General features: G+C 42.9%; 1 long non-coding RNA gene across 2 annotated transcripts; it reads left to right on the forward strand.

The window, feature by feature from the left end:
• Nucleotides 1-65: 65 nt before the first annotated feature.
• Nucleotides 66-10,905, forward strand: LOC143942988 (uncharacterized). Of its 2 annotated transcripts, none has more exons than XR_013264866.1 (2): nucleotides 66-228; nucleotides 10,203-10,905. It is a non-coding gene; the product is annotated as an uncharacterized LOC143942988 (long non-coding RNA). The 2 variants fall into 2 exon arrangements; XR_013264867.1 differs by having other exon boundaries at nucleotides 80-541.
• Nucleotides 10,906-11,184: the final 279 nt, after the last annotated feature.

An 11,184-nucleotide genomic window follows, 5' to 3' on the forward strand; every position in this document is an offset into this window, starting at 1 on the left:
GAAGTAAAAGGGCTGCGCAAGGGGAGGAGTTTGGAGCGCGCTTCCAGAAACTGCGCCTGCGCTTGCCATAGGGCTCAGCGCCATTTTGTAGGAGCTATTTCCCATTTTATGCTCAGACAGGCAGGAGGAGCGACCGAGTCGGGACGTATGGTGTGCGGAGGGGGAAGCCCCGCTGGGACGCGGACGCTCCGGGTCGGTGCCGGCTTGTCCCCCGAGGATGTGTATACGGTACGGGCGGCTCGGGTTGTGTGCTTTGGTAAGATAGACGTTTGTGTGGGAGCTCAGAGGTCATATGAAGGCTGTGACGTCGTTCTCAGCGGAGGCCATTTGCCGAGGTGACATAAGCGGGAGCTCTGCGTCACCGGAAGTCCTTGTCTGTCAGAAGAGCCCTACTTCCGCCGGATGGTTAACCCCTTCCGGGCCTGACAGCTGTCATCCCTCCGTAGAGAGCCTGAAATGCGACGCCTTGTGCCTGAGAGGAACCGAGCCAGCTGCGGGAGACCGGAGAGAGAGCACAGGAATCATCGTAATGTATAGAGAGGTCATCACATTGTGTATATATGTGTATATATATGTATGTGTGTGTGTGTGTGTGTATATATATATATATATATATATATATATATATATATATATATATACACACATACATATCTCAGTGTACATTTTTATATACAAGATATATGTGTATATACACTGCAATAAGATATATATATGTATATGTGTGTGCTCATCGCACAGTATACAGACTTTATGCTGTTTTATTCTCAAAGCCTTACTTACACAGATGCAGTTATGTGCCTTTTTAAAGTGATATTATAGGTTCCTTACTATAGAGCAGGGATATGCAATTAGCAGACCTCCAGCTGTTGCAGAACTACAACTCCCATGAGGCCTAGCAAGACTGATAGCCACGAGCATGACACCCAGAGGCAGAGGCATGATGGGACTTGTAGTTTTGCAACAGCTGGAGGTCCGCTAATTGCATATCCCTGTTGTTATGGGTTATACTTGCCTGCTCTGTGTAATCGTTTTGCACACAGCAACCCCGCTGCTCCTTTTCTGGGGATCCCCAGCCAGCGCCCCCCCCCCCCTTCTTTAAAAACTACCACATTAGCTGCTTTCTGAGTGGGTACTCGTGCGTGCTCGATCTAAAGCCACAGTGTTTGTGTGTGTTTGTGTGTGTGTGTGTGTGTGTATATATATGTGTGTGTATATATATATTACACCCACACACTGTGGCATGGCCCACCACCCCCACTCCCTCCTCATTGGATTTGATTGATGGCAGTGGAAGGGTCCAGTTGGGGCAGAGAGAGATCAATGGGCAGCACTGGAAAAGCGCAGCAGCATTTTGCGGGCAGTTTTAACCCTTTTTTTTTTAGCCGCTAGTAGGGGTTAGAAGCGCCCCGCTAGCGGCCAAATAGTGTCGCTAAAATGGCAGTAGCGGCATTTTACTGCTGACGCCCAGGGGCTGACAGTGTGAAAGTGTCCTAAGGCCTCCTCCCCGGCTTCTGTTGTGAAACAGCTTTTGGGGAGAAGGGGGAAGCACTTTTTGTAGCTGCTGACTTTTAATAAAGAGGAATTCCAGCCATATTTTTGTTAGTCATACCAAAGGCAAAATCGAAAATAACATATATTATGTAGTCTGTCAGTAGCATTAAAGCAGATCTAAAGTCAGCTATACTTTTGTTGCCATGGTCCAATGCCCACAAGGTCCCATTCAGAATTCTTCCGGGTGCCAGTCTTTGGTCATCTTGATTGGCCAACCAGTGATGTAACACCTGTGCAGGATTTCAGTCATCCGGCACAGTGCACAGCTCATTGTACATTCTAAGGAAGACTGCAAGCAGACAGTTTGGCTCCATGCACACTGAAGCTCAAAAAAAGCTTTTTCTGGATGCCAGATTGCTGGCACAAAACGCTGGTTGAAAACCCCGCTTTTAACAGCGTTTTGTACTAGCGTTTATGAGCATTTTCGTGCGAATGCAATGTGAGTTCAGCCGTACAGACTGTATGGCTGAACTTGCATCGCACAGACATCGCATGTGATTCGCACCGCACTGCAGATGTCTGTTTTCGCAATAATTTGAACCCAGGCTCACAGCGCTTTACATTTCTGGCACACCGACAGTTTACTGGGGCGACTGCAGTCTTGCATTGGCCAAGCAAGATGGCCAAAGACGATCACCTTGAAGAAGCCAGGGAGAAGATGCTGGCCAAGGGACCTCACAGATGTTGGACCATTGTAGAATAGGTGAGTATCCTGATTTATTTATTTTTCCTATCTGGTAATATGGTCAGCAAGTCTATTTATTTTCAGCTTCCTTTTAACAGACAAAGCCATCCAGTAAAAGTGGCAGTTAGAGTGTTGAGACAAACCATCTAACGCTGGCAGGGGAGTTTAATAGTAATCTTTGAGTCATTTATGTAAAACATTATGGAGAAACCCTCCTATTCTTCACAGCCAAGGAAGTTGTCATGTTGGCCTGTTTGATCTGCATTTGCTATGGTGCTGCACACGATCGGCTATGACAAAAGCTATTCGATGACAGGTCAGGTGAGATTGAACATAAGCACACTAATAACTCTATCAGTCATCATTCATAGCATGCCTTGACTCTAATTGTTTGGGAAACCGTTAAAGCTGAATCCCAGAAATTCATCTGCTTTGTAAGAATGAGTTAAGTCCAATGAGTTGCATGCCACCTCCTGGGCATCTCCCTATTATTTACATCTTACAGGTTTATTGGACTCCTGGAGGATAAAATTGGGGCTGTGAGAGGAGAGACACAAAGTGTGCCAGTGCTCACCCCATCCCTCTCCTCTGCTGCCCATTCACAAAAGTCTTTAAATGTTATGAGTGAGTTCTCATAATACAAAAGCTTTTCAGATTGTACAGAGGGAGGAAAGTGGTATAGCAGCTGCATTGGATGATGAAAAATGTAGCACTACATTTTTTATCATCCACTGTTTAGAATCTTTGTCACATTTATGTAGCAGCTTTTCACCTATTGAGTTAGCGCAGTAATATATTCTATTTATAATGGCACTTGAAGGAGCTGAGAGCAGAGTGCCCAGCCTCAAAGCTTCGGAAGTTATGGTCCTGGAGCGCAATAAACCTGTCAGATTTCAATTAAAGAGCTAAGTCCAGGATATGACAGGTACCTCATTGGGCTTAACTTGGTGTGCTTGCACTTTTTAACCAAGTTGCTGAAGTTCAGCTTTAAATCGTGGCTTTAGTTCCGCTTTCACCCCCCCTTCCCCCCCAAAAAATTCTGTAATTGACTAACAAATTAAAGCTGGGCTCCAGCTAAAACTTTTTAGGCACTTATATGAAGTCCATTCAGAGCTGCCAATACACTGATTTTTGGCCGGTTCACGATGAACCATCCAAAATGACCTTGGTGGATGGAGCGACTTCCAACCCAACAACTTTAAATGATTGGATTTTTCAATCCAATGAGATGCAGCCACAGTTGGGTTATTTTAATGGCCTATGAGGTCAGCTACGTAGTATTACAATAGGCGCAGTGGGAGATTCCTCTACTCTTGCTGTATAGCTTGGATGGAGGGATCATTTCAATTTTTATTTGTTGGCTGTGTGTGTTTGGGGTGTGTTGTTTTTTTTTTTTTTTTTTTTTTTTTTCAAACACACCTATACATTTAGCTACCTGCTCTGTGCAGTTGTTTTGCACAGAGCACCACCGATCCGCTTCTTATGGTGTGCCCCACATGTGATCCAGGCCCCTCTTCATCGGGTCGCCCCACGGAAAGCCATTTCCCTGTCACTGGACTTGGTTGACAACAGTGGGAGCCAATGGCTCCTGCTGCTATCAATCTGTCCAATGAGAGGAGAGACAGCATTTGGAGCTGCTGCTGCATTAAGGTGAAAAATTGGCGGTGTTTGCTGGCTCGGTTGTCGGTGCAGAGAATCCGGGCACAGATGCAGCATTGGTCTGATGCTTCATAGACCAAGGTAAGTATGATTAGGGTAAAAAACGGATTCCCATACTTCTCTTAACCCTCTGCACATTATTATTAATAATAATAATAATAATAATAATAATAATAATATTACTATTATTCAGGATTTCTGTAGCACCAGCAGTTTGCACAGGGTATGAGGGAAGGCAGTACATTTACAATTTAATATAGAAGAGAAAGGGCCTTGCTTGTTAGAGCTTACAATCTAAGAAGGAGGGTCAAGAGATACAAAAAGTAATAGCTGTAGGGGATGAGCTGAGAGAAAAAATAAAAGTAGTTTAGGTGGAAGCAGGATTGGCTTCTCTCAAAAGAAGAGTTTTCAGAGATTGCCTAAAAGTAGACAGACTTGGAGACAGTTGGACAGATTGGGGTTCCAGGGGATAGGAGTGGCTCGGGAGAAGTCCTGGAGACAAGTGTGGAAGGAGGTGACAGAGCCTCCTAGAGAACAATAGTTTTTTGGGAGGAACAAAGAGAATGATTAGGTTGGTATTTTGAGACTAGGCTAGTGATCTTAGCTGGGGGCAGAGTTGTGGATGGCTTTGTAAGTTGTTAGTATTTTGAATTTATTTTGTTAGTGGAGTGGAAGCCAGTGGAGGGATTGGCATAGAGCAGTGATGGTGAACCTTGGCACTCCAGATGTTTTGGAACTACATTTCCCATGATGCTCATGCACTCTGCAGTGTAGTGGAGCATCATGGGAAATGTAGTTCCAAAACATCTGGGGTGCCAAGGTTTGCCATCACTGGCATAGAGGAATAGCAGACACTGAGCGGATGTTAAGGTAGATTTGGAGGAGACTGGCATATGCTAATCCCCCCCCCCCTTTAGTCCATCATAAACTATGTAAGTCTCAGCTCACAGCAGGGGTCCGGTGCATGCTGGGTCACAGTTTTCTGGTCCGATTTCAGCCTGAATGTTGGGCTGAAACGGACTAAAAGACACGCAGTGTTTTTCTGCAAAATGCATCAGACCTGCTGCAGAGATATGTGAACGGGCTCCATAGAGAGCCAGTGAGAATCTTTGGGTCCCGCATCCAATTCGCAATGGTGTGAACCCAGCCTGCAGGTAAGCCAGTAAGGAGGGAGTTGCAGTAGTCAAGGGGAGAGATGACCAGAGTGTACTATACGTTCTTTTACACACCTGGAAATTTTACATTAAACAAGGGTTACTATACTAAATGCTTCTAGGGCGGTGGTAGTCAATTTTTAGGATACAGGGCAACTTATGTGTGGCCCCTGATGTCACTAAAGGGCCACACCTAATGTGTTTATACATTTCTACAGAGAATAGACCTGCAACAGTAGAATGTCAGAGACTATAAGTCATGTTACAAGAAGTGATCAGACTGCAGGACATGCTGTAGGATTTGATGGGAGACGGAGGATGTGCTTTAGGAGACAGATGTAGAATGCAATGGCATTACAAGAGACTACTGGGGATCATTCCTATTACAGCCCCTTTACAAATCGGTGCTTTTCATTTGTTTGAAGCTGGATAGATTAAACAGACTAAGGCCGCATAATAAATACCAGAGGAGTGAAGGTTTGAATTCTGGGACCTTATCCAAGAAAATTCTTTAGAGCGTTGTAAATGTAAATCTAAAGGCTACAACTTCACATGTATGCCAAGAACACTGCCATTACAATCAGATTGCCGTGTCTCCACCTCCTCCTGTAGTTTGCTGTAGGTGGCGCCTGCTGGGCTCATCCCACAGATCTGCTTTCTGTACAGCCTATGTACAACAGTTATGTTTATTGCCACGTTTACAAGGTAATATGGTTTGCAAAGGTAGCCAGCTTAGATTTTGAAAAGACTGTGAAGTACTGCAGAGGGCCCACTGTTAGTATTGCACTGGAATAGGCACATGTGAGTGCAAGGGTCATGCCAGATCCTACCAATCACTGCCATTAGCCACTTGTTGCAGTGATTGATCTCTGCTACAAAACCACCTGACTGACCTGATCCATAGACTTGGAGGGGGGAGAAGGTGTTCACTCTAGTAAGGGCTCGTTTACACTACCTAGCTGCAGTGACCGGGGGTGTACACATGCTTTGTGGATGTGGTATGTTTTCAGGCATTCAGCAGGTACTACCTGCCAGCGAACAGGACCCATTCTAATGAATGGAGCCATGTTCAACTACCGTGCAACCATGAATGCAGTTACGACACCATAGTGTTGCATTGGAGCAACATTGCCTCCTCATCTGTCAAATGCCGCTGAAAAGACATCAGATCATGGATTACTTTTCAGAGGAGCAACAAACCTCGCCGCTAGTGTAAAATGTGCTAAAGCGAGATAAACAATGGGGTTTATTTACTAAAACTGGAAAGTGCAAAACCTGGTGCAGCTGTACATGGTAGACAATGGGCTTTTAACTTTAGCTTGTTCAATTTTAAGCTTTGACAAAAAAAAAAATGGAAGCTGAGCTCATTGCACCAGATTTTTGCACTCTAGTGTTTGCGTGTGTTTTTTTTTGTTTTGTTTTTTATTAACAACACTGTTGCAAATTCAGACTGATGTCAGTCGGGCAGTTCTGCTGCTACAGACAAATCGACCAATTATGAAAGGCTGCAAGTTTGTCCTCTTGAATCACCGGATGGCAGTGAGTTGTCACCCTGTCACTGGCCCAAATGCTGCTGAATTTTGGCCGCCAGTGAAGGGAGTGACATCTCACTGCGTCAGATTCCAGAGGAACAAACAACCTCTTTGTTATTCTGCTGCTAGCAATTTTAAAAATTATTAGAAGCCAAGTCTCCCGTCTGACATCAGCCTTCCTGTTTGTTGACACAACGCATGGATCTGAATGTGACCTAAAACCAATTGTAGGCTGAAAATAGTACAAAGGATATGAGTTCTTTTAGGAGGTTGCCGTGACAGGTGAAAGTGAAGAATGTTTGGATCGGCACTTATCTTAAAACTACCATTCAAGATAACTGATACCTAAGCCCTATACACATGAGCCAAAGACATCTGCTGGTTAGGAAGTTAGGGGGGCGGCTGACATTTAGCCCATGTGTATGATGCTTCTGTCAGACAAGCATGCTGGAAAACCAGCAACAGATCTGCTCCCAATCAGTGCTCTCAGCCAGTGGTGAAGACTGTCAGAACACTACAGTTCAGTGGGGTAGATTGCTTTACTAAGGTTTGGATAGTTAGTACAGCAGCTTTGACTTGAGCTGTGTGTGTGTGTGTGTGTGTGTGTGTGGTGTTTTTTTTTTTTTCTTTTCTTTTCTTTTTTCTTTCACCTGCTGGGTTGAACGAAAAAAAAAAAGTCTAGGTTTAGGGTAACAAATGGAACCACGCCAGGAGGATAATAATTCTGTTTCTGTACTGCTGCTATCCTATTGAGAAGATCTCAACATAAATCTAGTATCTATAAATAGACAGCACTATACAAAACTTACTCCTAAATGTAATGACTGTGGGCTTTAACACATGTTACATTAAGGCTAGGTTTACACTGCTGTGATCTGACTTTCAGTGTGATTGTGTAGTCCAACTTGGATGTGGTTTGCATATTCTATGAGACCAGAATTGCACTGCATTGGAACCATACCAAAGTAGTTCAGGACCCTATTTTCCAAAATCGCACCATGCTGAGGTGCATTGTTGTGAACAGAGCCTAAAGCCACACACACACACACACACACACACACACACATCAGATTTTCTGCTGATGATTTTATTTTTATTTTTTTCTCTTCTTTTCCTTCAGATTTACCAAAACCATATAATATGAGGTCAGACCTTAGGCGTTTCCATGTGTATGCAATCGGGCAGGCCCTTGCACTACATGGTTTTGGTAAATCTGAAGACAAAAATCTGCAGAAAATCTGATAGTGTGTATGGATGGGGCTGATCAGTTCTCTAGGAATTTGTTACTTTTCAAACATGGTTTATTATTGTGGATAAATGTAAATTGCATTCCTGCAAAAGGCAGCTTTTGTGATTCTAAATATAAGGTTTTCCAAAGTTGGTTGGATTGCTTTTCTTTTAATTGGCTTAGTGCAGTGTAATCGTAAAACCATGCTGTTGGGGCAGGAAGACTACTCTCTGAAAGGAGGACAGGGGAAGGCTGTGCCACACTAGCCATTTACTACAAGCCAGTCTAGCATGGGCTCTATCCCTTTCTGTCCATCAGCATGCTGTGCACCAGAGGCTGAAGACGCTGCATAGACCTCATGCATGCTGGGAAATTCAAATCATGACTACTTCTTAGAAGGAAAAAAAAAAGTTGTATTTAGAAATTGGCGGCACATCTTCCTGTTTCAGTGATGCCACCTTTGGAAAAGGCTGCTTGAAGTGTAAGACACTATCTGTAGTTGTAGTAATTCTGGTCCTTTAAACTATTATTGTGCATGAGACTGGCCAAAGAACTACCTGGGCAGGATTATGTTTCTGGAAAACTTGTCACAGTGGCAATTATAGAATTCATGATGTTTAATTTGCCATTCCTTTTTAGAGAAGAACTTTCTTGGTTATTGTTCCATGGCACCCATTACACATCAGCAATTTCCTTCTGAATTGGCTTCAACTTGGCAAGAAATTGCTTATCGGAATGTATTACTTCATAAACAGCACTTCAGACATTTAAGCCAGCCGTAGACTGTTGGAATCTCAGCAGATTTACCAGGAACTGGCTGCGTTTCAAACCATATATGGGCAGGCTGATTGAACCCAAGTTGATCACTAAATCAACTTGGGTACAACCAGCGTGCTGAATTTTACTTAAGAATACGGTTAGCCAGTAGCAATAATCACTGTCTTCTTCTGGTGGGACCAGTGTCCATTATTTTTATTTTTATTTTTTTTACTTTAAAATTGACTTTACTACTGCTTTAGGCTGGGTTCAGATGTGCGGCCGAGGTTCCCAGCACGGTTCAGGTGTGTTTCAGGTCCAACTATTTGCCTGATTTCGCACCTGAACTCAGAGGACTGCACTGTGGATACCCCAGACATGTGTAAAGTGACTCCATTGAGAGCTGGTCACACTAGCGAATCAAGCGAATTAGATGCTGCTTTGAAATTCTGCCACTTCAGTGCCACAGATCAGTATGATTTTGATGTGTGATTTTATTGTGGCTTATGACTTGATTTAACATAGTCAATACTAGTCGCAATGAAATGGCGGGAAAGTAGTGCAGGAACATTTTTCAAAATCACTGCAAAATAAAGCGGAACTTATGCATTACTTGATAAAAATAAAAAATAAAAAACTTTAGCAAGGAACATACATTCCACATCAATTATGCTACCAAAATTGATGTGGAACCAAAAGTGTGTTGTAAATTGTCTCCAGCATTGCTCCTGTTTCTTCTTGCTGGAGGCTGCCGTTTTGCTAAAGCCCAGAACCCCTGAACAGCAGTAAATTTATAAAGCAGAACTAAAACCATAATTTTACCAGTTTAAAAAAAGTTACATTCCTGGAATACCATCATTTCTAACTTGCATTTACTTGTGCTCTCAAACAAACTATCAAATGTCTGGTGTCATAACTGATCACATGTGCAGCACCATGGCAGTTTCAGATCAAACAGAAGCAGCATCCTTGGCTGTAAAGTATTTGTTGGAAGGGCAGGATTGCACTGGACTGACTTAATTGGTCATTGGTTGTAGATAGAGGATCAGATGGGCCAAATAGGAAAAAATAATTTCCAGAATTTAATGCCCGGCTGTTGTGTAAAAAAATATTGGGCCCTGTTGTGGGCCTGGACTGTTACCTCAGGATGTGGCCAGATGGTTCCTCCCTGTAAACTGTTTTATTGAGGGTACAGGTGATGAAAACAAAGCCAACGCGTTTCAAGGGATCTTCAAGGGAACAGCAGATCTGAGGAAGGGGGGGAGTCCTTGGTCCGCTGAAACACGTTGGCTTTGTTCTGATCACCTGTACCCTCAATAAAGCGGTTTATTTCTCAACTGTTGCACTTTGGACACCCCTTTACATTTACCTACTCTTGGCTATAAAGTATAGAAGGGTTGTCGGCAGACGTTTGTCTGCTGTCGCCCAACGGCATCAGATCCGTTCTGGATCAGACCGTGGATTGGATGGAACCAGACAGGCAGTCTGTTTTCATCCAACCGCTCCATAGAGAACACTGTCTGCTTTGACTGAATCTGCTTCACCTGAAGAGGGCCCCTAAATGTTTGTTAAATCTTCTAGAATCTCCAGAAATCTTATGTATGTTTGTTTTTGTTTTGTTTTTTTTCTTTTAGGTGCAGCCGAATATTGAATTGTATAAGCAGTGTTTGCAGATGAAGAGGTGTCTCCAAAGTATTCCCTGCACAGGCTAAGCACAACCGCAGTATGATTCTTGTGACCTTCCAGAGGTCAGGTAAAATTTAAAGTCCCTTATGTTAGACAGGATTTGACCTGCTATATAGTTCCTACTTTCCCTGACTTCATTTCTGAAGATGTTTATACCAGCTTTGTAAAGGAAGTTGTAGTTCTAGCAAACAGATTTATCTTCAGTTAGTATCTTGGTGTTCACAATTACAGGATTTTTAGTTTAGTTAGTTCATTGTGTGGCTTTATGTAATGCTTGGCTAATTTATTTATTGGCATTTTGGCGGTTCTCAGGGCAGAAACGAAAGTGTCTGCCAGGCTTTGTGCCCTTACTCTTGAACTAATTCATGTGTAAAGGGTTAATTGTTTTGCTTTAAATTTTATTGTGCAGCACTATAGATTTAATTTTCTTTTTGGATTGTTAATTTGTGAATGTTCTAATAAAATTTTGAAGACTGATGAGGTCACTGAGAAATGTTATGGTATGGCTGATTTTGATCCTGTCATCTCTGCTTTTGAGCTAATATAAAACCATTTACAGATGCATTGCTGGCAAATTGTCAATAAGATGTAATGTGTGTTTTTGTTTTGTTTTTGTTTTTTTTAAGCAAATAAACTTCACAATTGATTTCACCAGAGGTTGTATTTTGTGGACTTTCTATGAATTTCATTTTATTGTGACTTGTTTTTGATTGCTTTGCCAAACGGTACAAAATTCCAATGAACTATTAAAGAGGAAGTAAACCCTGATGAGTTTACTTCCTCTTTCATTCCCTGCAAAGGCAAAGCATAATGGACTACTATGCATCGCATAGTAGTCCATTATGTGTCACTTACCTGACACAGGAGCCAGCGAAGTCACCGCTGTCCCCTGTAGTTCTGAGCGTCCATCTTCTCGGTGGGTCTCCGTGG

This window comes from Lithobates pipiens, unplaced genomic scaffold (assembly GCF_037356315.1).
Source record: "Lithobates pipiens isolate NorthernLeopardFrog02 unplaced genomic scaffold, aLitPip1_a1.2 Scaffold_30, whole genome shotgun sequence".
In the NCBI taxonomy this organism is placed as follows: domain Eukaryota; kingdom Metazoa; phylum Chordata; class Amphibia; order Anura; family Ranidae; genus Lithobates; species Lithobates pipiens.